Here is a 27,847-nt window from a genome sequence, read left to right on the forward strand (position 1 = left end):
TTTGATGGCTGAATAAAATTCCATTGTATATGTATACCACACCTTCTTTATCCATTCATCAGTCAATGGACACTGGACTACATCCATAATTTCCCTATTGTAGATAATGCTGCTATAAGCATCGGGGTGCATGTATCCCTTCAAATTAGTATTTCTGTATTCTTTGTGTAGCTAACTAGCAGTGCAACTGCTGGATCATAGGGTAGTTTTATTTTTAACTTTTTGAGCAACCTTCATTCTGTTTTCCAGAGTGCCTGCTCGACTGCATTCCCACCAACAGTGCAAGAGGGTTCCCCTTTCTCCACATCCTCGCCAACACCTGTTGTTTCTTGTGTTGTTGATTTTAGCCATTCTGACAGGTATGAGATGGTATCTCATTGTAGTTTTGATTTGTATTTCCCTCTCTGATGATGAGTCATGTTGAGCATCTTTTCATGTGTCTGTTGGCCATATAGATGTCTTCTTTGGAAAAACGTCTATTCATGTGTTCTGCCCATTTTTAATTGGATTATTATTTTTTGGGATGTTGAGATGTATAAGTTTATAGATTTTGGGTATTAATCCTTTATCAGATATGTCATTTGCAGTAGGTTGCCTTTTAGTTTTGTTGATTGTTTCCTACCCTGTGCAGAAGCTTTTTATTTTGGCATAGTCCCAATAGTTCATTTTTGTTTTTGTCTCCCTTGCCTCAGGAAACATATCTAGAAAGAAGTTGCTAATGGCCAATGTCAAAGAGGTTACTGTCTGTGTTCTCCTCTAGGATTTTTATGATTTTCTGTCTCACATTTAGGTCTTTCATCCATTTTGAATTTATTTATTTTGTGTGTGTGTGTGTTTGTTTGGCATAAGAAAGTGGTCCAGTTTCATTTTTTGCATTTATCTGTCCAGTTTTCCCAGCACCATTTGTTGAAGGGATGTTCTTTTTCCCATTCTTTCCTGCTTTGTTGAAGATTAACTGACCATATAGTTGTGGGTGCATTTCTGGGTTTTCTATTCTGTTCCATTGATTTTATGTCTGTTTTTGTGCCAGTACCATACTGTTTTGATTACTACACCTTTGTAATATAACTTGAAGTGCAGAATTGTGATCCCTGCAGCTTTGTCTTTCTTCTTCAATGATGCTTTGGCTATTTGGGGTCTTTTGTGGGTCCATAAACATTTTTAGGATTGTTTATTCCAGCTCTGTGAAAAATGCTGGTGGTATTTTGATAGGGATTGCATTAAATGTGTAAACTACTTTGGGTATTATGGACATTTTAGCAGTATTTGTTTTTCCAATCCATGAGCAAGGAATGTTTTTCCATTTCTTTGTGTCTTCTCTTTCTTTCATCAGTATTTTATAGTTTTCAGAATAAGGTCTGTTATGTCTTTGGTTAGGTTTTTCCTAGGAATCTTACCATTTTTGGTGCAATTGTAAATGGAATTGATTCCTTAATTTCTTTTTCTGCTGCTACATTATTAGTGTAGAGAAACACAATGGATTTCTGTATGTTGATTTTATATCCTGTGACTTTACTGAATTTGTTCCATTTACATGTAGGGCAGATTGTTTCATATTACCTAACAGGTTTTTGAGGCTCTGCTCATTTATTTCCTATCTTATATCTTTTTTTCTGCACAAATGGATAATTTTTATTGATTTTTTTTTTCAAGTTCATTTTATCTTTCCTTTGTCATTTCCATTTGGCTGGCAAATCCATTGAGTGATTTATTTTTTATTTGTTTTTTTTTATGTTCTGTGTGTCTGTTTTAGTCTATTGTTTCTATTTTTCTGATGGCATTTGACATCTTTTCATTCATCGTGAACATACTATGCTTTCTTTAATTGGGGATTGTTAAAATAGCCACTTTAAAATCCTTTTTTGCTATTTTCAAAATCTGGGTCATTGCATAGCTTGTTTAATTTGACTTCTCTTTGTTCCATTTCCCTGGTTTCCTACTTTTGCTTAACTTTGAATTGTATCTTGGACACACAGATACTAAGTGTTAAGAGTTTTGGATTCTTACACTTTTGTCAAATGTGATGGTTCTTCACTTTTAACAAGCAATTATCTTAGTTGGATTTAAATTGCAAACTGCTTTTGGAGTGGCAGCTTTGACCTTATTTCAGATCTTCTTCATTTAGGTGAGCTGCTTTTGCTCTTTTTTGTGCATGTGTATGTCAAAGGTCAGGCAGAAATGTGGGTAGAGAGAATTAGGACTTTCCCTTTTGAGAGTCCCTCATCATATTCTTCAACGACTGTTTCCCTATCTTCAGTTCTTTGGCTCACCAGAAATGCTGCAGTTTTTCTAATACCTTGTTATTTCATCTCCTGAATAGCTGTACTAGACTTGAGGCTAAAATTCATAAAAGTGAACTTTCACCTCATACGCCCCTCTCCGTTGAGCTTGTACTCACCACTTAATTCTGACAGCTTCTGTTCATTTCCCAATGCCTGTATGTGTGTACTTTGAGTATAAGGTCCAGTTTTTTATTTGTTTTCTGCAAAGGAGCTATTCTGGTAAGGTCTTAAAGTGTCATTACTAATGAGATCCTCAAGTTTCAATACACTGGTTTTTGAAAGTTATAGTAGTTTCAAGGATTATATTTCTACAAGGATTTTTGTGACAGTTTCAATTACAATTTCTTGTAATTTCAATTGACTTCTTATGTAGGATTATCCTATCATTAATAAATTATAAGAATGTGTTTTGTATTTTCTCCTTATAGTGATTTTTTGCAACTTCACTATTTTCTATAATAAAAAAATGTTTACAGAACTTAATTTAAAACTTACATATGTCATGTTGAATACGTATTGCAAAAATAAATTATGCAGATATTGTGTGACTGTTTAAATTTACGTCAAGTATTAAATAAGGGTTATAATCAGAAAAATGTAAAGTATGGAATTTTTTTCCTTTAGGCTTAATCTGTCATGTCTTTTCTGTATCCTATCAATTGAAAATCATGTTTGATTTTAGGTAAGTGTTTTAAATAAATATAGCACTCTGACTTAACATACATCTTATGGTAAGTTCTTTCAATAATAGAATCTTGAGTAATAGAGGCCACATGAATATCTGTGTTGGGAGGCTCAGCATCTTTTAAACACACTTATATTTTTCCTTCAAATGTGTTAGGAACTGATAAACACTTTCCTGCACAAACATCTCTTTTACTTATTTTTAGTCCTTATAAAAAGCTAGTGGATCATTAAAGTAATCCCCTGAGTGAGTTTAAGCAGTTATTTCAGAAACAGAAAAGGAACATCGGTACAGCAGAGATTTATTTTTAACACTCTGACTTCAAGGTCGGAATCAATTTTTCTTTTGTACATAATGGTGATAGGAAGGTGACGGCTAGGAATCAAAATCTATAAGCTTTTATCTTATTATAGTTTATGATATATGAGCATAAGAGAAAAGAAACTGTGTGCAGGGATAGAATTGATTTCAATCTAAAAAAGTGAGTGCTGGTTAGGGTATCATATAGGAAATAAAACATTGTGATTATTTCAGTTTCTTCATCTGGACAGTTTATTAAATAATATCTGTATCAAAGGGTTTTGTACAATTTTCAAATTTTAAAAAGTCATAACGGTCAGTTAATTTTTGAATACCTGTAACTATGAACTTTTGGCCATGAGATATTCAGATGGTTAAACTCCATAATAACAGTTTGTGATTTCACCTCTGTTCGTTGCAAATTTATATAAGTTGAAATCTAATCCCAATAACATTTAAAATGGAAAGTTATTTGGGGAAATCCAGAGAAGCACATACCCTCAGATAAAAAGAAATTATTTGAGAAAGGACAGAGAAATGTGCAGATGCCTAGAGTATTGCTTTACAGGAAATAGGCTATTGTGTTATATTTCCTTGTTTATTTTATTAATCTCACACTGAATAATTTGAGGCCTTGGAAAATTTAACACTTATGGAGGGTATCATTATATTTAATTTATAGGAAGTTATAGACATGGTCACGAATCAGCTGAGGGTTAGCTCAACCAGAAATTCATTTCCTTACCTGGATTTAGAGATGAAATTTTAGAGTCCAGAGGAACTTCAAAGTTCCTTGAGGAAAGCCCTGTATTTTACAAATCTATGGAGAAAAGAAACGAACTACCTAAATTTACTTGGCTACTTAGTTGGGAGCAAGTTACTATAATTCAGGTGTTTTGAATTCTTTGATATTGTATATTCAATTATATTACACTATCTAGACATGGTGGGGATTATACAATTTAAAAAACAATCAGTTCTTCCCTTTCTCCCTGTGCCCACAACACACATACCATCATGCCCCACTCTGTTAAATTTTGTGGCATTTATAGATTTTATACATATAAAGATTAAGTTGTGTGACTGATGCTTTTAAAATTTTAACAGATTTATTGTGGTATAACTGGTATAAAGTGAATTGTACATATTTAAATACTGCACTTTGGTAAGTTTAACAAGTGTGTGTGTGTATGCATATATATCTGTGAAACCACCATCACAATCAAGATTATAAAATCTCTTAACACTTTTTTAAGTTTTTAATCCTTCCATCTACTTCTTCATTTCATCCCCATCCCCAAGCAGCCACTGATCTGTTCTCTGTTACTTTGCATCTGCATTTTCTAGAATTTTTATGAATAGAATCATACAGTATGGGCCCTTTTAATTATCTGGGTTATTTTACTATAATTATATTGAGATCCACCAGTGTTGTTGCCTGTATAAACAATTCATTGCTTTTTATGGCAACTTCATAATACATATACAGCTAAATTATCTTATCCATTCTCCTGTTGATGGCCACGTTAAGATTTTGGGTTGTTGTTGGTTTTTATTGTTTAATGTGTTTGCTCTTAAAGATAAAGCTGCTATCAACATTTGTATTCAAGTGTGTCTATACATAGGAGTTTACTACTCTTAGGTGGGTAACTAGGAGCAGAATGGATGGTCATATGGTAGATGTATGTGCTTGGAACTTCTGAAAGTGATTGTACCATTCTGAATTCACACTAGCAGTATATAGGGGTTCCAGTGATTCCACATTCTTGACAATACTTAATATAGGCAGTTTTTTTTGTTTCTGTTTTAGCTATTCTAAAGGTATATCATGGCATCTCATTATATTTTTAATTTGCAATGTAGACCATATTTGCATGTGCTAATTTGCCATCCATATGTGTTTTCAGAGATGAAATTTTTACATAGGTTTTTCTTTATTTACCTATTATATATGACATTGATTTCCACTCTATTTTAACCTTATTATTTCCATTCTTTTGCAGACTTTGAATTTAATTTGCTCTTTTGTTTGTTTCTTAAGATAAAAACTGAGAATGTTGTTTGGCACATGGCTTCCTTGGTAACATAGGCATTTTATGCTAAATAAAAATGCCCTCTACATCTGGGTGGCTCAGTGGGTTGGGCATTCAATTCTTGGTTTCGACTCAGGTCATGATCTCAGGGTCGTGATGGAGACCAGCATCTGGCTCCAGGCTGGGTGTGGAGCCTGCTTAAGATTCTCTCTCTCTCTCTCTGCCTCTCTTCTGCTCATTGTCACTTGCTCGCTCTCTTTCTCTCTCAAAAAATGCCCTCTATTCATTTCCTTCGTTGTATCCCACATATCTTGATGTTTAGTTTTGATTTTCATACAGTTAAAAATAAATTTAGGCAAACTGTTCCTTTATGTAGCCTCGTGATTTGAGAGACTGCATGTTTGCCTGGAGACATTTCTACTGGTACCTTACCAGTGAGGGCATTCAGTATCTCCGTGATTACCTCCACCTGCCCCCCGAGATTGTGCCTGCTACTCTGCGCCGCAGCTGCCCTGAGACTGGCCGATCATGGCCCAAAGGTCTGGAGGGAGAGGGACCTGCAAGACTCAAATGAGGGGAAGCTGACAGAGACACCTACAGACGAAGCGCTCTGCCCCCTGGTGCCGACAAGAAAGCTGAGGCCAGGGCTGGGTCAGCAACTGAGTTCCAGTTTAGAGGCAGATTTGGTCGTGGACGTGGTCAGCCACCTCAGTAAAGTTGGAGATGTTTTGTGTTGAATAAATTTGTAGCCAGAAAAAAAAATAAAATAAATTTAATCTTTCTGATTTCTTATTTGATGCATAGGTTATTTAAACATAATATTTGGGGATTTTCAAGATAGTTTTCTATAATTGACTTCTAATTGAATTTAATTGTGGTCAGAAAACATACTTGGTATGATTTTAATCCTTGTAAATTTGAGAATAGCTTTTATGGCTCAAAATAGGTTCTAGTTCAGTGTGCCTTCTGTGTTCACTTGAAAACAATTTATATCATTTAGTCATGAAAAATAAGATAAAAACAGAGAGGGAGGCAAACCATAGGAGACTTAACTATAGAGAACAAACTAAGAGTTGCTGGAGGAGAGGAGGGTGGGGGATGCAGTAACTGGATGATGGGCATTAAGGAGGGCCCTTGTAATGAGCCCTGGGTGTTATATGCAAGTGATGAATCACTAAATTCTATCCATGAAACTAGTAATACAATATATGTTAACTAACTTGAACCTAAATAAAATCTTAAAAAAATGTTCTAACACATCACTTAGATTAATGTGGTTATTGTGTTCATCAAGACTTTATTTTTGGAGGACACCTGGGTGACTCAGTTGGTTAAGCGTCCGCCTTCAGCTCAGGTCATGATCTCAGGGTCCTGGGATGAAGTCCCACATTGGGCTCCCTGCTGAGCAGGGAGTCTGCTTCTCCCTCTCCCTCTTCCCTTCCCCCCCAACTCATGCTTGCACACTCCCTCTCACTCCCAAATAAATAAATAAAATCTTTTTTAAAAAAGACTTTTTGAGTGTAGTTGGCACACAATGTTAGTTTCAGGTGTACAACTTAGTGATTTAATACTTGTATACATTATGCTATGCTCACCACAACTATAGCTACAATTTGTTCCGTTACATTCTTATGATATCATTGACTCTATTCCTTGTCTTCTGCTTTTTATTCCTGTGACTTACTCCATAACTGGAAGCCTGTATCTCCCTCTCCCCTTCACTCATTTTGCCCAACCCGCACTTCCTTCCTTCCCCACTGGCAACCATCAGATTGTTTTCTGTGTTTATAGTTCTAATTCTGCTTTTTTCAATTGTTCATTTTTTTTTTTTTTAGATTCCATTTATGAGTGGAATCATAGGGTATTTGTCTTTCTCATTCTGACTTATTTCACTTAGCATTAATACCCTTTAGGTCCATCCGTGTTATCACAAAAGGCAGGATCTCATCCTTTTAATGGCTGGTAATATTTCATCATGTAAAAATATACCACATTTTTCTTAATTCATTCATCTGTTGTTGGACAGGTTCCTTCCATGTGTTGGCTATTGTAAATAATGCTGCAGTAAACATCAGGGTGCATATATCTTTCTGAATTAATGTTTTTGTTTTTCCTGGTTAAATACCCAATAGTAGAATTATTGGATCAAATGGTATTTCTATTTTTAATTTTTTGAAGAACCACTATACTGTTTTTCACAGTGGTTGTGCCAATTTACATTCCCACCAACAGTACATGAGGGTTCCATTTTCTCCACATCCTCACCAACACTTGTTGTTCCTTGTGTTTTCTACTTTGGCCATTCTAAGAGGTGTGAGGTGATATCTCATTGCAGTTTTTAGATGAGGAAAAGAAAGAAGAGGCATCCGCATTGGTAAAAAAAGAAGTTAAATTGTCTCTATTTGCAGACAGCATGATAATTATACATAGAAAATCCTAAAGATTCCACCAAAAAAGTGGTAGAATTAATAAACAAATTCCCTGAAGTGGCAGGATACAAAATTAATACCCAGAAATTTGCAGTATTTTTATACACTAACAAGTCACAGAAAGAGAAATTTAAAATTTAAAAAAACCACCATGTTCAGTTGCACCAAAAATAAAAAACCATCAAGACTTCATAACATTTATGATTTTCTATTTGTCCTATAACATATACAGAAAGGAGCATTGAAATTTCTGTTGATAATTGTGGATTTTTTCATTGTAAGTTGCATAAATATAAGGATTGTTAGGTCTTCTTGTTGAATTGGCCCATATATCATTGATAAATGGCCCCTTTTATCCTTAGTAACATTTTTTTAAATGTTACTTATGTATTTTAGAGAAAGAGAGTGTGAGTGGGGAGAGGGGCAAAGGGGGGAAAGAATCCCAAGCAGCTTCAGTGCTGAGCACAGAGCCCCACTCAGGGCTTGATCTCAGGACTCTTGACATCATGACCTGAACCAAAACCAAGAGTCGGTCACTCAACCCACTGAACCACCCAGGTGCCCCTATCCTTAGTAACATTTTTTACTATGAAATGTATTCTGTTTGGCATTAATATAGGTGCTCCAGCTTTCTTATGATTAGTGTTAGCATATTAGCATATTAAACGTTAGCAGGTTACTTTTAACCTGTTTGTGTTTTAAGATTTGAAATTGATTTCTTTTTGCAGAATATAATTAGGTTTTGTATTTTATCCAATTTGACAGTCTCTTTTCATTGGGTCATTTATACCATTTATATTTAATGATTGATAGGATTGGGTTAAATTTATCATGTGGGAGTTACTTCCTACTTCATTTGATTTTTTTTCTTTTCCACATTTTCTACTTTAGTATTGATTATTTGATCATTTTTATCATTTAATTCACTTTGTTTTCTATTAACTATAATTGTTTCTTGTGTCATTTTATGGTTTATGGTTTGTGATATATGGTTTATAGCAGACCTCTTTATGGGTTATAGTGCACACCTTTAAATTATAATAGTTACTTTCAGGGGATATTATAGCACTTAATGTGTACTCTAAGAAACTTAGGGGGAAGAAAAGAAACTTAGAATGCTATCCTTCCATTTTTCTCCTACCAGTCTTTGTGCTGTCATTGTTATACATTTTACAGATATTACAAACCCCACACCACAGATGATTATTTTTGCTTTAACAGATCAGTTATGTTTTAAAGATAATTAAATAATGAGAAATACTTATTATAGGTTTATTCACACAGTGACAATTTCTAATGTTCTTCATTTTTTTGGTATATATCATGATTTTCACCTGGTAATACTTTCCTTTTGCCCGAAGTACTTCCTTTAAGATTTCTTGTAGTGCAGATCTACTGGCTGTCAAAAGTTTGTGTATGTCTTGAGTATCTTTATTTCACCTTTTTTTTTGAAAACTATTTTCACTGGTTATAGAATTACAGGATAACAGTATTTTCTTTCAACTTTTAAGATGCTGCTCTATTGCCTTCTCGTTAGCATTGCTTATGGCAAAAATTTTTACTGTCATTCTTAGTTCCCTTACTTGTAACATGTCTTATTTTCTGGCTGTTTTAAAATTTTTGTCATAATTGTGATATTCCTTGCTTTAGCTGTGTCCAACTTTCTTGTGTTGACTTTTATTGAAATTGTTGGGTTTGTACTCATCATTATAAAAATTGGTTATTTTTTCAAATATCTTGTTTCCTTCACCCTTTCTCTTCTTTGGGAATTTCAAATACATATGTATGAATGTGTGTTAAGTTACATCAAAGCTTACTGGTACACTCTTTTCTTTTAAGGTTGTTTTAGTCTTTTATCTTTCTGTATTTCGTTTTATTTTCAGTTTTTTTAGCTGTGTTTCATTTTAAAGACTTACTTTTATTTGGGGGGGGTGTAGAGGGGCAGAGAGAGAAGGAGAGGACAAGTAGACTCCCCACTGAGCAGGGAGCCCACACAGGGCTCTCTTTGTAGGTCTTCAAGTTCATTAATCCTTCCTTCTGCTCTATGCTGCCTTTAACCCCAGGATACTTTACATCTCATTCATTTTCATCAGTACAATTTTGTTTAGGTTTCCTAAAAAATACTTTTATGTCTAATTAGTATTATCTATATTTAGCTTCTTGAACACATTGGCTACTAATTTTGTCACCTGTGTCATTTTTGGTTCAATTTTGATTAGCTTTTCTCATTATGTATTCCTTCTTTGACTGCCTGATAATTTTTTTTAAAGATTTTTATTTATTTGACAGAGATAGACACAGCAAGAGCAGGAACACAAGCAGGGGGAGTGGGAGAGGGAGAAGCAGGCTTCCCGTGGAGCAGGGAGCCCGATGTGGGGCTTGATCCCAGGACCCTGGGATCATGACCTGAGCTGAAGGCAGACGCTTAATGACTGAGCCACCCAGGCGCCCCTGGGTGCCTGATAATTTTTTGATTAATTTCAAAATATAGGAATTTCTACTTTGTTGGATGATAGATATATTCATGTAAATATTCACATAAATTCATATATTCTTATTAATATTTTTGAACTTTATTCTAGAATACAGTTAAGTTACTTCTGATCTTTATTTTGTAACAGCAGACCAGCCTTTTGTCAAAGGCAAATTTTGCTTCACTGCTAATGCAAAATCCTACAGAGTCCTCTGCTTGATCCTCCATGATTTATGAGGTTTCTTATTTGGAAGGAACATGAACTATTACAGCCCTGTGTTAGTTTTGGTTATTATTTCCTCAGATCCTTTTGGGTTGTTCTTTCCCATGCCTTTATTATTTTTCTTAATTGTATATTCTGATCAATACTCAGATGAACATTCTAAGAGAGCTCTGCACATAACCAGAGCTTTCTCTCTGTGTGGACTCTTTCTTTTCTGGTGCTCTGCCCTGCCAGTTCTAGTCAGGTTGGCCTCTCCAGAATCATAGCTCCGTTTTCTCATGTTTGCAAGATTTCGTGTTTCCACTTGAAGTCTGCAGCCTTGTACCACAGCCTGGAAACTCCCCAGGCACTAAGCTGAGGCATATCCTAGGGCTCACTTTGCAATTTCCCTGTTCATAGGGGTCACCGATTTTTGTTGCCTGATGTATAATGCCTTTAAATCATAATTTTGTATATTTTGTTCATTTTTAGTTTCAGAGCAGAGAATCAATTTACTTCCTCTTACTCTGTCTTCCAAGAGTGGAAGTCTTAGATTCCTAGAAAATTATGCTCTATATTCTAGGACAGGCTAAGCACTTTATATTTCCCTAATAGCACTCATCCAGTTGCATTATTGGATCTGTTTTATTGTAATTTTTTTTTCTCTGACAATGTATGAAATAAAATTCAGGGATTTTTTATGTTGTCTGCCTCTATCAAATTGTTTAAACCAAGGAAGGCAATATGAATAAAGAAATGCATTAGTTAATTCATATATTTGTAACAGAACAAGATAAAAAGGAGAAAATGATCCCAAACTAATATTTTGGTGGGGTTGGTACAATAAATCTTAGGGGTGATGTTCTTTTGGTTAGGATGATATCTTGTTGAGCTGGAATGGGCTTTTCCATGTACAAAGGCTGACCCCACATCTATATCTGTGTTTGGGGTAAAGCTTAAATTTGTAAAAGTAAGAGAAAGAGATAGCTAAACACTTTGATAAAAGTTAGAAGGTTTTTAAGTATTCACAGTAAGCTAGAGAGAGTGAGATCAAAGAAAACTAGAAACAGAGAGGCAGTAGATGTGCTGAGAATATCCTCAAGAATTTCATGTAGTTTATGTACCTACCTAGAGACACTAGGTTTGGAATTATTTAAGCACAAATGACTTTATAGTATCTGATGTTTTATTTTCTGAGCAAATTACCCTGACATATTAAAATGAACATGGAATTGTGTAATATATTTGACATTTGTTAGCATATCAGAGTGAGGGAAGAAGAACTGTATCCAGAGTGGAATACAGTGAACTACTAAGAAGACATGGTCCCTGTAGCTGACTGGAGTAACATTTAGAAACAGATGGGAATATAGCAACAGGTTCAGTTGTACTGACCTGGGTAAAACATAAGCTTTCTCAAAAACCCCTAGATTGCTGGTACTTTTACCAAGTACACAAATAAGCTTTGCATTTTCAATGATAATAACAGCAATTATACTAATTTTCATTGTTCCTATTATACATATGAAATTAAAGCAATAATAAATCATTGACCATTTACTAAGCAAATCCAGCTTAAGTGTTGGAAACAGTTTTTTTCAACATATTTGTCTTAAAATGTGAAGCCTTTCTTTCACTTCTGTGACAATTATTCTCTATTTCTGGAATTCCATTACTGAAACTATTTTTGGTATAATTTTGATCCACATAGGAGAAACAAGCACTTAGCTATAAATTACACTGACTGTATCATTCATGAATTAATCATTCATGTTCTTCAGTAATCTTTGATTGATTTTTGTCTTTTCCAATTCAAATCTAGCTTTAATGGGTGCAAGTTTGGTGCCATTAGTATTCAGAAAGCAAATATCAAAGAGAAATTATTGTTAAAAATATTTTAGATGAAAAGAGTTGACATTTTTCAATGCTGTGTCTTTTTTTGTAGTTGTTCCCCCTGGCCCAGGCATGCTCCCTTTAGTACTTCAAAAACCTATCACAATGTAGGCACAAAGCACAAATGAAATTCTGCTGAAGGTGTGTGGTTTTTTAAAAGTTTTTATTTAAATTCCAGTTCGTTAACATACAGTATAATACTAATTTCAGGTGTACAATATAGCGATTCAGCACTTCCGTACAACCTAGGGCTTATCACAACGAGCGCCGTCTTTAATCCCCATCACCTGTTCCACCCATCCCTTCACTTACCTCCCCTCTGTTGGGTTTTTTATTTTTAAAAATCATTTTTTCAATTTATTATACATCAATGTGGTACATATGTGGACATGTGTAACAATGATTTACCCTATCAACTATTACTTTGCTATTTTTTATGTTTTTTAGTAACAGTCTATAGACTGGCATTCTGTTTTCTTGTTTACTCTGTATAACTAGTAGGCAAGAAGACTTGGTCAACTTTTTACATATCTAGTTTTTAATACCTCAGATATTAAACTGAGGTATTAGTATCATTTTCTGAATATGTGTTATTTAGAAATTGTTCCCTTTGAGGATCCCTGATATGGTGAAAAATAGTTTCTTGTGAATTCACATGTTTCCTTGCAGATAGCTATGTATTCCTTGCTGAGCATAGTCTGTATTTTAGGATATAAACTTCCAAAATGACAAATTCAGTCTGGGAAGAAGGAGAGTGCATATGTTCTAATAAGTTACTTAGTTCTTAGGGATTTTTCGTTGTGACTTTTAAGAAAGTATCACATGATTTTATATGTCAGCATTGTGGTCTGTTTTTAATATCTTTTAGTTCAAAAATAAGTGTTTTCTTTAAACTTTATATCTACTTTGAAAGAATAACTGATACTCTGGAGTTACAAAACTATTAGCAAATTTTATATTTGGTTGAATATTTTAAGAAAATATCCTCAGGCTCTTGTCCTACTTTTAGTGGGTTTCTGGGATGGTTTGTGTTATAGGCCCACCTCACAGATTTGGTAGGATTTCTGATTTGTTTTTATACCTGAAGTGTGAGTTTAAAAACAACAACCTGACAGGTGTTGTGGAGAAAAGTTGAGAATTTTTCCCTAACCCAGTGATACATTTATTTCAATCAAGGTTGATGTTTTTTTTTAAATTTTATTATGTTAGTCACCATACATCATTAGTTTTTGATGTAGTGTTTGTATTTAACACCCAGTGCTCCATGCAGAACGTGCCCTCTTTAATACCCATCACCAGGCTAACCCATCCCCCCACCCCCCTCCCCTCTTGAACCCTCAGTTTGTTTTTCAGAGTCCATAGTCTCTCATGGTATAAGAAGTCATCCTAGGAGGGGCATCTTTTGTAACATTCCAGTTTTCCTTTTAAGTTTAACGTTCATTTTTATGTGTATAGGCATCCTTAAAGTATGGCAACTGAGTATGAAAAAGTAGAGAACTGAAAAATAAGGGGGATATAGATTATTATTAGTACATACATATTTTATTTCACTGCCCAGGGTTTCTTATGTTGATAGACATTGAATTATGCTTTTCTTTCTCATTTTGAATAGATCCTTCATAGTGGTATTCTGAGAGAATTTCAAAAATTGTTGTGTGAGGTAATTCATAATGACATTTTGGCATCCCTTGAGTCACATAATTTGATTATATTTTATCCATACTTACAGTTAATTGCACTATTTACCCACATGCAGATACAACTAACTTGCCACAGGTATCCCTAAGCACTTTTTTTTTCTCATTAGTGAAAGTACGTAGTTAAAGAAACAAGATATAGTAAACTGGAAACTGTACTCTAAATAATGATCTGCAATCTCCACTCTTACAAACAGTAGATATCTCACTCTCTGACTTGCTAACAAACCCGCTAACAGTACAGCTGCCAGCTCTTGATTTACTTCAAAGGAGAAATGTAATGTCAGGGAAAAAATAAACTCTACACGTCAGAAATTCCTTGTAGAAAATATATGCACAGAATTTTAACATACTACTTTCAACAAGTATTGTTGGTTTAAGAATTAACAAAGAGTATTTTGATTGTATACTACCCGATTTAAATTGAGATCTGCAGCAATGTGAGTGTTGGGAAAGGATGTTATTAAAGTTGAATATAGTAGTTATTTTCTGCCAGGGTGAAGTTCATTCACATTTAATAGGCAGTTAAAAATCGATGTGTTCCCCCTTTAAAGTGGTGGGCAGGTACATATACAAAATTCTGTTTACAAGCCTTGGAAACTACAGACGAAGGGAGAAGGAATAATACATGAGACTACTGCCAAGAAGGACTTCCTTTTTTTTTTTTTTTTTTGAGGAAGGACTGTCACCATTCCCTTTGTTGTAATGGATGAAACAAGATAGATAGACAATAAAGAATGATTACTATTCTGAAGAATCCTGAAACTTCATATGATTGATTTCATAGGCAATCCAGCATTTTTTGTTTAAAACAAAATTATAAATATATTTTTGCTTGACTTTATTCTAAAAGGTTGGATAAAAAATCTAGTTATATGTAATTTTCAAGAATATGAAAATATAGCTATTCTAAAGATATACAAACAAAGGTATAGCTGGGGTAGCTAAACTTATATCAGACAAAATAGACTTTAAAACAAAGACTGTAATAAAGGACAAAGAAGAACGTTATATAATGCTGAAGGGGTCAATCCAACAGGAGAATATAACATTTGTAAATACTTATGCACCCAACATAACAGCACCTATATAAAGCAAATATTAACAGATCTAAAGGGAGAAATTGACAGTAGTACAATAATAGTGGGGTATTTTAATAACACACATCAGTGGAGAGATCATTCAGACAGAAAATCAATAATGAAACTTTGGCTTTAAACAACACATTAGACTGGATGGACTTAATAGATACATACATAACATTCCATCCAAAAACAGAAGAAGACACCTTCCCAAATGCCCATGGAACATTCTCCAGTATAGATCAGATGTTAGGCCACAAAACAGGTATCAATAAATTTAAGAAGATGGGCAGCATGGCAAGCATCTTTTCAAACTACAATGATGTGTAACTAGAAATCGATTACAAGAAGAAAACTGGAAAAATCACAAATAGAGATTAAACAACCTGTTACTCAACAACCAATGGGTCAATTAAGCAATCAAAGGAGAATACAAAAAATAACTTGAGGCAAATGAAAATGGAAATACAGCATACCAAAATTCATGGGATACAGTAAAAGCAGTTCTATGAGGGAAATCATAGCAATACAGGCATACGTTAAGAAACAAGAAAAATCTCGGCTGCGGGGTGGGTCCGGGTGGCCGCGAGCTCGGGCTCCGGCGCCCGGGCGACGGCGCGGCGGCCGCCATGGGCAACAAGCCGACCATCTTCACGGAGGAGCAGCTGGACAACTACCAAGATCCAAAGCAAGACAAGAATTTGGGAATGTGACTACAAAACACCAGCAGGCTCCTCAGAACCCTGAGAAGCTTTTAAGGTTCCTGCCATATTCATCCCCCATGAGCTACCTTTCTGCAATGAGCTCCAGGCAAATAAGTCAACAGCAGAAAAAGCAAACCGTCAGTTGATGAGCAGGTTCCCGGCAGCTTTGTTGGTGCTCAGAGAAGAAACATTAGGACTGCACCTTCTTCAATAAGAAGGACATCCTCAAGGCTCTTGGCACGGACCCTCCCGGAGGCCTCGTCGCATCTCTTCTCTGTGCGGGGAGCCCCCACCACCGCGGTGGCCACACCCAGGCTGCTGGGCTTTGGAGGCCTGTGGCCGTTTCTGCTCTGGCAGCAAGAGCTTGTCCCCGCCGCCTGGCAGCTGCTTCTCCACCTCCTCCGCTCACCACATTCCTGCACCCCGTTCACACCCACTGCCACCTGCTCCGTGAGCGCCCTCCAACCCCGCCAGCCCTGCACTCCTGCCGCTGCTCTCCCAGCGTCCTGCAGGCTCAGGTGCTCGGCTCCTTGCAAAGTTGCAGTTTGCCAGGACCCAGGTTCCCTGCACTGTCACTGGGCGCAGTACGTGTTAGCCCCCAGTGAGCGCCGGAAGATCACGTGGCTGAGGACCCATTGAGTTGCCCTGAGAGAACGTTCCCAGGTCGGAGCAGCAGGGCCAAGGACACAGGCCTGCTTCACCCCACCCCTACCTCCAGTTGTCTTCTGGGAGCAGCGAGGCTGCCCGTGGGGACAGGGTGGCACAAAGGCCAGGCCAGGGATTAGACTAAACCTGGGTAGGCCCAAATGTGGACCGCCAACCAGTGCGCCACTTCCAGAAGAATCCATTCCTCCCGGTGATTTCCAGTGCTCTGTCACGGACCACCCTCCCTTACATGTGCGCCTCGTCTGCGCCCCAAGGTGACCTGCTGTGCCTTCCAACTGTTTCCACAGCCGAGGGGCAGACACTCCAGAGGCTCTTGCTTCAGGGCCGTCCCCACTCTCCTGCCTTTATTCTGACACACGGACTTCTGAGTCAGGTCGGCAAGTTCTCAAATGAACCTGTTGCAGGTTGTGGTGAAGGTTGTGTTCATTGTGCATAGAAGTGAAGCCACTACAGGGTTCCAGTCAGGAAAATAAAGGCACTTACCCCACGACCTGAACGTTCCCTATCCGCTTACACACTTGGAGTTTATTTTATACTTTGTTGTTCTGGGGCATCTTGGTGGCTGATGCTGGTGCGTAGAAAACTGTCTCATGCAGAAGGGCTGCTGAGCCCTTTCTCATTCAGATGGTTTTAAACTGCTTAAGTTTGGTTTTGGCAAACAGTTTGCCCCCTCCTTTCCAACATTTCCCTACACCGCCCGTTTTCCTCACTGGCCACGGTGCCCAGTGCTCTCAGGCGTCCTGCGTTTCTGGGGTCCCTGCTAGGTCTGTTTAAGTGTGGTGCTGGCCGTTGGTGTGGGATACGGCAGCCTTTTGTTTCTGTTCTACTAAGGATTTTAAGCTTTATGACTGATAAAAGTTAATACTTTAAAAATACTTATTTCTGTTAATAAATACTCCAAAAATGTAAGCGGTTGGGCAGTGGGTGAAGGAGGAAGTGGCAGCCAGCCCCTCTCCTCACTCCTGTCTGCCCCCAGCTTGCAGGCGCCATCAGTGTAAGTAGGGCGTGCATACTTTTGGGGGGTTTTTCCTGTGTTCTTACAACCATCCCGTCATAAATGCAGCTACAAAGTTAATAAAAATATTTTTTTTACCTATTGAAAAAAAAAAGAAACAAGAAAAATCTCAAATAATCTACTTTACACCTAAAGTAACTAGCGAAAGCAGAACCAGCAAAGCCTAAAGTTAGTAGAAGGAAGGAAGTAACAAAGATCAAATTGAATAAATAAATGAAATAGACACTAAAAAAATTTAAGATCATTAAAAGTAAGAGCTGGTTCTTTGAAGGGTAAGCAAAATGGACAAACCTTTAGCTACAGTCACTAAGAGTGCTCAAATAAATAGAATCAGAAATGAAAGAAAAGTTACAAATGATACCACAGAAATACAAAGGATCGTAAGAGACTACTATGAACAACTATATTCCAATAAATTGGAAAACCCAGAAGAAATGGATAAATTCCTAGGAACATACAATCTTCCAAGACTGAATCATGTGGAAATAGAAAATCTTAACAGACAATCACCTAGGACATTGAATCAGTAATCAAAAATCTCCCAACAAACAAAAATCCAGAACCGGAAGACTTAACTGGTGAATTCTACCAAGCATTAAAAAATAATTTAATACCTATCCTTCTCACATTCCTCCAAAAAATTGAAGAGGAGGGATGCTTTCAAACTCACTTTATGAGGCCAGCAGCACCCTGATACCAAAAGCAGACAATGATATCACACACAAAAACAAAAATTATTGGCCATTATCACTGATGAACATAGATACAAAAGTCCTCAACAAAGGGCTCCTAGGTGGCTCAGTTGGTTGCACATCTGGCTCTTGATTTCAGCTCAGGTCATGATCTCAGGGTCCTGGGATAGAGCCCCACATTGGGTTCTCTCTCACCATGGAGTCTGTTTCTCCCTCTCCCTCTGCTTTTCCCCGCTCATTCTCTCTCTAAAATACATGAGTAAAATCTTTAAAAAATTCCTCAACAAAATACTAGTAAACCAATTTTAATAATTCCTTAAAAGGATTATATACCATGATCATGTGGGATTTGTTCCAGGGATGCAAGGATAGTTCAACATCCACAAATCAATCAACATGATATGCCCCATTAACCAAATGAAGGATAAAAATTATGTGATTATCCTAGTAGATTTAGGAAAAGCCTTTGAAAAAATTCAGTGTCTGTTTATGATAAAAACTGTCAACAAATGTAGAGGAGTCTACCTCAACATAATAAAAGCTATATATGACAAGCCCACAGCTAATACCATACTCAGTGATGACAAGCGGAAGGCTTTACCTCTAAGATCAGGAACAAGAGGAGGATTCCCACTCTCATCACTTTTATTAAACCTAGTATTGGAAGTCTTAGAGCAATTAGACAAGAAAAGGAAATAAGAGACATCCAAATTGGAAAGGAAGAAGTAAAATTTTCACTATTTGCAGGTGACATGATTTTATATAGAAAACCTTAAAGATTCCCTCAAAGATCTGTTATAATTAAACAAATTGAGTAAAGATGCAGGGTACAAAATTTACAAAAATCTGTTGCATTTATTGACACTGATAATGAACTATCAGAGTAAGAAATGAAGAAAACCATCTCATTTACAATTGTATCTAAAAGAATAAAATACCTAGAAATAAATTTAACCAAGGAAGCGAAAGACCTATATTCTGCAAACTATAAGACATTGATGAAAAAAATAAGATGCTGGTAAAGAAATTTAGTCTGTGTTCACGAATTAGAAGAATTAACATTGTTGAAATGTGTATAATATCCGAAGCATTCTGCAGATTAAATGCAGTCTCTATCAAAATTTTAATGGCATATTTCATAGAATAGGAACAAACAATCCTAAAATTTGTATGGAACCACACACACATACACACACACACACACACACACAAAACCCAAATAGCCAAAAGAATCTTGAGAAAGACCAAAGTTCAAGGGATCACATTCCCTGACTGCAAGCTATGTTACAAAGTATAATAATCAAAATAATATGGTATTGGCATAAAAACAGACACAGATTAATGGAACAGAGAGCCCATTAATAAACCCACACAAATATCATCAGTTAACTTACAACAAAGGAGGCAAGAATATACAGTGAGAGTAGGACACTCTCTTCAGTAAAATATTTCTGGGAAAACTGGACAGCAATATGCAAAAGAATGAAACTAGACTACTGTTTTATACCATATAGAAAAATTAACTCAGAGTGACTTAAAGACTTGAATATTCAACCTGAAACCATACAACTCATAGAAGAAAACATAGCAGTGAGAGAAGCTTCTTGACATTAGTCTTGATGCTATTTTGTACTCCAAAAGCAAAGGAACAAAAGAAACACTGAAAGATTACATTAAACTAAAAACTTCTGCACAGCAAAGGAAACCATCAACAAAATGGAAAAACAACCTACTGAATGGGAGAAAATATTTGTAAATCATACATCCAATAAGGGGTTAATACCCAGAATATATAATTAACCCCTACAACTCAATAGCAAAAAACCCCAAATGATCCAATTTAAAAATGGGCAGAGGAACTGAATAGGTGTTCTTCCAAAAAGACCTGTAGTTGGCCAACAAGCACATGAAAAGATGCTGAACAGGAGTAATCTTCAGAGAAATGCAAAGGAAAACCACACCTCTCAGAACTGCTAGTATCAAAAAGACGAGATAAGAAGTGTTGGTGAGGATGTGGAGAAAACAGAACACTTGTGCTCTGTTGGTAGGAAGGCAAATTAGTACAGCCACTATGGAAAATAGTATGGATATGCCTCAAAATTTAAAAATAGAACTACCACATGATCCAGCAATTTCACTACTAGGTACTCATCCAGAGAAAATGAAAACACTAATTAGAAATGACATATACACTCCCATGTTCTTTGCATAGTTTTTTTTTTTTTTTTTTTTTTTACAATGGCCAAGATATGGAAACATGGTAAGCATCCATCAGTGGATGAATGGATTAAGACAGCGTGGTGTGGTGTGTGTGTGTGTGTGTGTGTGTGTGTGTGTGTGTGTGTGTGTGTAAATAAGTGGAATACTATGAAGTCCGTAAAGAAAGAATGGAACCTAGCCATTTGTGACAACATAGATGGAACTTGAGGGTAATTATGCTAAGTGAAATAAGTTAGAGAATACAAAAACCAATACCGTGATTTCACTTATATGTAGTATCTAAAAAACAAAACAAATGAACTAATAAAACTCATGGATACAGAGAACAGAATGGTGGTTGCCAGAGGAGAGGTGGTTGGGAGATGGGAGAAATAAGTGAAGGGTGTCAAGAGGTATAAACTTCTGGGGTACCGTGGTGGCTTAGTTAAGCATCCGACTCTTGATTTTGGCTCAGGGTTGTGAGTTGAAGCCCGATGTAAAAAAAATAAAAAGGTATAAACTTCCATTTGTAAAATAAGTCATGGTGTTGTAATATATGGAATGGAGATTACTGTCAACAATACTGTAGTGCATATTTAAAACTTGTCAAGAGAGTACTCTTAAATCTTCTGATCAAAAGAAAAAAAGCGTGTAACTGCATGGTGGTGGACGGTATTATGATTATTTCAAAGCGTATGCAATTAACAAATCATATTGTACACCTGAAACTAATATAATGCTATATGTCCATTATAACTTTAAAAAATAAACTATCCCAGGGGCGCCTGGGTGGCTTAGTCGTTAAGCGTCTGCCTTCGGCTCAGGTCATGGTCCCGGCGTCCTGGGACCGAGCCCTGCATCGGGCTCCTTGCTCTGCGCGAAGCCTGCTTCTCCCTCTCCCACTCCCCTTGCTTGTGTTCCCTCTCTCACTGTGTCTCTCTCTCTGTCAAATAAGTAAATAAAATCTTTAAAAAAAATAAAATAAAAAATAAACTATCCCAAAATTAATTGCTGAAAACAGCAGTATATTATTATCTCTAATTGTTCCATGGATTGACTAGGCTTACCTAGGTGGCTCTACTTGGGAGAACTTAAGCAGTCACACTTAATAGTGGCTTGGTAGAACTTTTGGAACTGTGGACAATTCTCCCCTGGACAGACATCTTTTAAGCTGGTAACAGCAAAGTCAATCACATAAAATTTCAGGAAATTCATCAAAAAACATAATAACAAATTGAGATTTTATTAAACAAAATCCATGGAATCAGAGTAAAAAAAGTAGGAGGCCCTGGCATGTGAGTTGGTGACTGCAATCATATCTCCACAGTACTGCCTTGCAGAATTGCTGTTCCAGTAAGTTCAGTGGCCAAGTGGCAGTTCTAATCTCCCTTAGCATCCTGGGATGAAAGAGCTATTTGGAGTGATTATGGTAGCTAGCAAACATTAGCAAATGTCATTTTGTTTCTCTGTGCTGTAGAAAGTTTTTTATCATGTGGCTGGCAGTTAGGAGGTGACCTCCAGTTTCCCACCTACAACTCTTGCTATATGGCATGATCTTAGGCCAGGAAGCATATAAAGTGGTTTGTCTGTGCATGTGATTTTCCATGTAGATTAGTGTAACATGTACAAAACTCAGATTCTTAGATTCCAATCCTCAGGTTTGTTTTTTTCTTCTTATGTCAATGGTCGGGGGCATAAGTACTGTGTAAAAAAAATATGGCAAGTATCATCCCTGACTTGTTCCTGACTATAAAGAGAATGTAACTCAAGTTTGCCCAGTATAGGTGGACAACTGTCAAATTCAGTAAGTTCTCCTTGACTCAAATGATTATGATAATTCTATTGAGATAGTTGTATTTCTCCTTTAAAATCTAATATGGAATCATATTTATAAATTTCCTATTGTTGAAACTATAGATTTTACAATGCATTCCTGAGAAAAACTCCACTTAAAATTATGTCTTAAATATTATTGGGTTTGGTTAACTAAGATGTGATTTCTATGTTTATGGGTAAAATAAGGCTATAATTTTTTAAGTATCTTTAAAATGTTATGGAACCACAGTTGTATACTAACTATGAAATGAGTTGTCAATTTTCCTTTTGTTAAATATGATTTATTTCTGCCCCTTATTTTTTTATATGCTGTATTTCATTTTTGCTCATTTCTTGTTTCGTTTTTGCTCATTTTTTCTTGTTTCATTTTTGCTTATTTTTTTCTTATTTCATTTTGCTCATTTCCTGCCTTAAAGAGTGCAGATAAAATATCTTCTACCAGTGGAAGTTTAAATAACTTACTTTTATTATTCTGATTCTTGTCTGAAATATTAAGAGACTACCCAAACATATTTTTATGTCTTCCTAACAGTTTTAATTAATTTACCACTTGTGTATGTGTCCCTAAGTAATACAAGTACTTTATCACACTCACAAATCCTTACGGTATCTTTATCCACCCACCTCATATGTTCTTCATTAATTGAAGCCCATGTAAGTGCTAGGACATCAAAGTTTTAGGATTTTTTTATTTTTAAGTAGGTAGGAATAGCTTGAAGAATTTTAAAAGGGGAGGAATATATAAACACATTTGGGTTTTGAAAAGTCAATCTTATGGCAAAGTTATAGATTGATTTAGAGGAGAGAGAAAACTCAAAGTAAGGATGTTTGGTAGTAGATTTTTCTAACAGTCAAGACTAAATAATGGTGGAAGCCTCAAGGCAGTGGCAGATGGTGTCAAAAAGATGCTTAGAGAGAGATTTGGAAGAGTTGCAAATGGTTACAGTTTTTAATGACATGGTGGTACCAGAAAAGCAGTCTGAAATATTTTTTCTCATTTTTGTTCTCTTTATTACAGTTTCTTTTACTTTTTCTCTCTCTCCCACATTTATCCCCCTCCTGCTTCTGCTCTCATACACACATACACTTGAACAGACACATGTACACTCTTACACACACACACACACACACACACACACACACACACACAGTTCTGACATTTTTCATTTTGAATTATCAGGATGGCAAATCTATCCTGCCCTTTGCTTTAGTATGTATGACCCTGGTTTGAAACATGAATAATATCAGGAAGTTATCTTAGAAATATTAAGGGACAGTAATTTATTATTTCCTGAAGCACACATTTCTCAGTAAGGCTTATATTCCCATCACCTTGTTTTTTCAAGCATTAAGATAGTTGTATCTGCAACCAGCCCAAACTTTCACATTGCCTAAACTCCAGCTAGTAGTAGTTTAATAGAGACACATTGTCCTCAGTTACAGTGTTAAGGGTAGCTGCCTCCCTGTGTGAGCCCCCATCCCAAGATCTTTGACAGCCAGAATGAAATTGGGTAAATCAACAATCAAGCTTGACTTGATCTCTGAGTGCTACCAGTAGGGTGCTGGCCTTTGATTCATTTCCTGGCTCTCCTCCGAAATCTCATGCAAGGGCTAAGATGATTGCAGCAGTAATGGATCAGAAAGCATTTGGGAGAAGCCTATGACTAACAGCGCAGAACTGAATCTACCCAAAAAGAAGCTATTGTTGTTTTAGCAACAAATCATATCTCTTGCTTAAAGATATTACTCTAATTTTGGTTGAAACTTTTTATTTCACCCAACACATAAAAGTGAGAGTTAATCCACATAAGTAAGAAGAAAGAAATGGGTCCCACTATAAATTTTTAAACATACTCCCTTTGCAGCTGAGCAAGAAAAAAGGATATTTATGCTTCTGAATAGAGAACCCTATGTTTGGGAATCCCCAAAAATAAAGATGGCTGGAGTAAAAGGATAAGACACACTGAGATACAAAATATACAAAGGAAGAAGCAATTTAGAAGAGATTAATTCATTGGGGGATATTCTGAGTTTTTAATAACCTGAGGCCATATGGGCTAGAGCAAGTAGTTTTGGCTAGAAGTATAATTTGAGGATTTCTCAAAAAGATTAGGTGGTGGTTAAAACGAGTGGATGAAATCTAGGGAGAAAGTTTTGAGTGAGGAAAGAAGAAAATCAAAGACAAAGAATGATTAGAGAGATTTTTATCTAAAGAAAAGTAGAGGAAGAAATGTCAGTAAAGAGAACCAAGGAAAAATAACCATAAGAGCAATGAATTAGGCAGCAGGGGGTAAATAAAGAAAAAGGAAGATAGAGTTTTAAGAACAGAATAACCAATTAAAGAGTAAAATGCTACAGTGTTGTCACATTGTTTGAGAGGGAAAAATAATACTCTGTATTTTCTAAGTAGGAAATCTTTGTTAAAACGATATTTAGTTTATAGCATCGGGATCGGAATGCAGATTGTAATTGACTGAGGGGACTATTGGTCCAGTAGGGTGCTGGAAAAGACTGAGAGAAGACTTAGATTTGTGAAACAGAAAGGGCATTTTATCCTGGAATGTAAGATATATGCCTAAGTTTAGGTAGCAGTGTTTTTCTAGGTATGTCTCCTGAGGCAAGGGAAACAAAAGCAAAATTAAACTATTTGGACATCACCAAAATAAAAAGCTTTTGCACAATGAGGGAAACCATCAACAAAACAAGAAGACAACCTACTGAATGGCAGAAGATATTTGGAAATGATATATCCAGTAAAGGATTCGTATTCAAAATATATCAAGAACTTATACAGCTCAACACCAAAAAAACAAATAATCGATTAGAAATGGGCTGAAGACATAAACAGACATTTCTCCAAAGAAGACATACAGATGGCCAGCAGAAGCATGAAAAGATGCTCAACATCATTCATCATCAGGGAAATGCAAATCATAACCATAATGCGGTATCACTTCATGCCTGTCAGAATGGCTAAAATCAAAATCACAAGAAATAACAAGTGTTGGCAAGGATGTGGAAGAAAAGGAACACTCATGCACTGTTGGTGGGAATGCAAACTGGTGCAGCCACTGTGGAAAGCAGTAGGGATGTTCCTCAAAAAACTAGAAGTACAATTACCACGTGATCCAGTAATTTCACTACTGAGTTTTTACCCAAAGAAAATGAAAACACTAATTCAAAAAACAAATGTACTCCTATGTTTATTGCAGCATTTTTTAAAATAACCAAGCTATGGAAGTAACCGGAATGTCCATCAATAGATCAATGTATTAAAATGATGTGGTCTACTTACATATGATGGACTATTACTCAACCATAAAAAAGAATGAAACCTTGCCATAGGCAACAACATGGCTATAGCATCTAATGCTGTCAAAGTACGACAAATACGTAATTTCACTCACATATGGAATTTAAGAAGCAAAACAAATGAACAATGAAAAAGCAGGCAAAAAAACAAGACTCTTAAATATAGAGAACAAACTGGTGGTTGCCGGGGGGAGGTAGGTGGGAGGATGTGTGAAATAGGTGAAGAGGATTAAGAATAATACACTTACGGTGATGAGCACTGAGTAATGTATATAATTGTTGAATCACTATATTACACACTTGAAACTAATATAACTGTTCATTATACTTGAATTTAAAAAATGAAAAACTAAAAATGAACAATTTTAACCTCTGGGAATAGTATAATTGTTTGAGACCAAAAAATAAAAGTTATATGGCTAAGTTTAAAGTTGTAAAGATGGAGAGAAATGACACAAATTTAATCTGAAGCTAACTAATCAAGCTTGAGCATTGAGAGCTGGAAGAAGGCCTTAGCAAAATGTTTCTTTGCTCATATGTGATTGTAAACAATGCAAATGTAAGATATTAAAATACCTTATTAACATGACTGTTTCTTTTTTTTAAGATTTTATTTATTTATTTGGCAGAGAGATAGAGAGAACAAGTAGGCAGAGAGGCAGGCAGAAGGAGAGGGCGGAGCAAGCCCGACGCGGGGCTCAATCCCAGGACCCTGGGATTATGACCTGAGCCGAAGGCAGCCGCTTAACCGACTGAGCCACCCAGGCGCCCCAACATGACTGTTTCTTTTCATTATGAATCCTCCTGTACACATACTTCCATACATGTTGAAGAATAATGCATATGTTGGTGATGTGGCTAAAACCTAGGAGAGCTGGGACTATGTCATTTTATTTGTAATCTGAAAAGACATATTTTGGAGTTTCTTGATAAAGCAAGGGTAAAACAACAGGTTCCTGATTTGGAGTACATGAAGTGTCTCTTCCTTTGCATCTTAATATTTTTATTAAAGAAATAGAATTCAAGTAAATGTCAAGTGGAAGATTAAACAAAAATAATAATGATCCATGAGCTCAATAGAAATACTTCTGTTGTTAAAAAATAACACATTATAACAAAAAGTAATAAAAATAACAGGAAGAGATCAATTTCTATTAGAAGTGATGAGCATGTTCTCATATTTGTCTGATGAGCCAATTAATGAAAAGGGAGTGGGTTATATGAATTATATTGAAATATAATTAAATTTCTTGCCAATTAGAGTGAAAATGCTAATATCAACAAAGGTTACATAGGACTTATGCCACCACAGTGAGCATTGCTAGCAGGTTTGTTAATGAGTATCATCAAATGAAAGTATTTAGGATCACTTACGGAACAAGAAAATTTGAAACACACTGAAATTGTACACTTCATTTAAGAGTGGTTTCTCTAATATGACAAAAATTCTAAACTTAAAATAATATTACCAGTAGGAGTCTTAAAGCTAACAAAATACAGTTTATACGATACAGAAAAATTGTTCACCATCCTGGAGGACTCCATGCTCATGTTGCTGTCTGTAGAAAAAGATACAAAGTCATTGTCCTATTAAAAGAGGATCACAATTTACAGACAGACTTGTAGGAAAAAGTACTGTAGAAATGTTTCAAATAGTAAATTAGTGGAAGTATTTTTTCTGGGTTTTGTTTTTTGAGATGCATATCAGCTTTTTCAAGTTTGTTGTGATTTCCTTTCACATTATAAGTCAACATTCTCTTTGTAATGATTTTTGTATGCAGAATTTTATATACCATTTTTAAATGAGACCACTGAAACTGTATAAACTTCAGGCCCCACAAAACTTTATTCAGTCCTTGAGAGTTGAGAAGGGAAGACATGGTGGATAACATTAGAATCAAGCAGGATCACTTAAATGTAGCATGTATGGCTCCACACCGAGACTTGAAAAGTTTAGGTCATAAGAGTCAACAGAACAAGTTACTTGTCTTTAAATGTGAGTAGGATTCAGCTTCTCAAAAAAGAAGCATCTTTTGTAGGGGTTAGAGAGCATGGTAGAGAGTGAAGACAAAAAAGAATGTTCATGGGCAAAGGTCTCTTCATACAAATAATAAATCATAATTAGCATACTATTCGCTGTGATTGAATGGAAAATTATACATTCCCAATTGAGTACGTTTCAGACAAGTGCATATCACCAGATGTGCCAAAACATAAAATCCCTAATCCTTACAACAAGTTGATAAGTTACCTGCTAATGTCCCAATTGTGTGGCTCCTGAAACTGAAGGTATAAAGATTTGTTTGAATTCTCGAAGGCCTCGAAGCAAGTGACAAGATTCTGCAGT

This window comes from Eumetopias jubatus, unplaced genomic scaffold, assembly GCF_037043125.1.
Source record: "Eumetopias jubatus isolate StellerSeaLion01/CBP00866 unplaced genomic scaffold, mEumJub1_p1.0 scaffold_11, whole genome shotgun sequence".
Classification (NCBI taxonomy): Eukaryota; Metazoa; Chordata; class Mammalia; order Carnivora; family Otariidae; genus Eumetopias; species Eumetopias jubatus.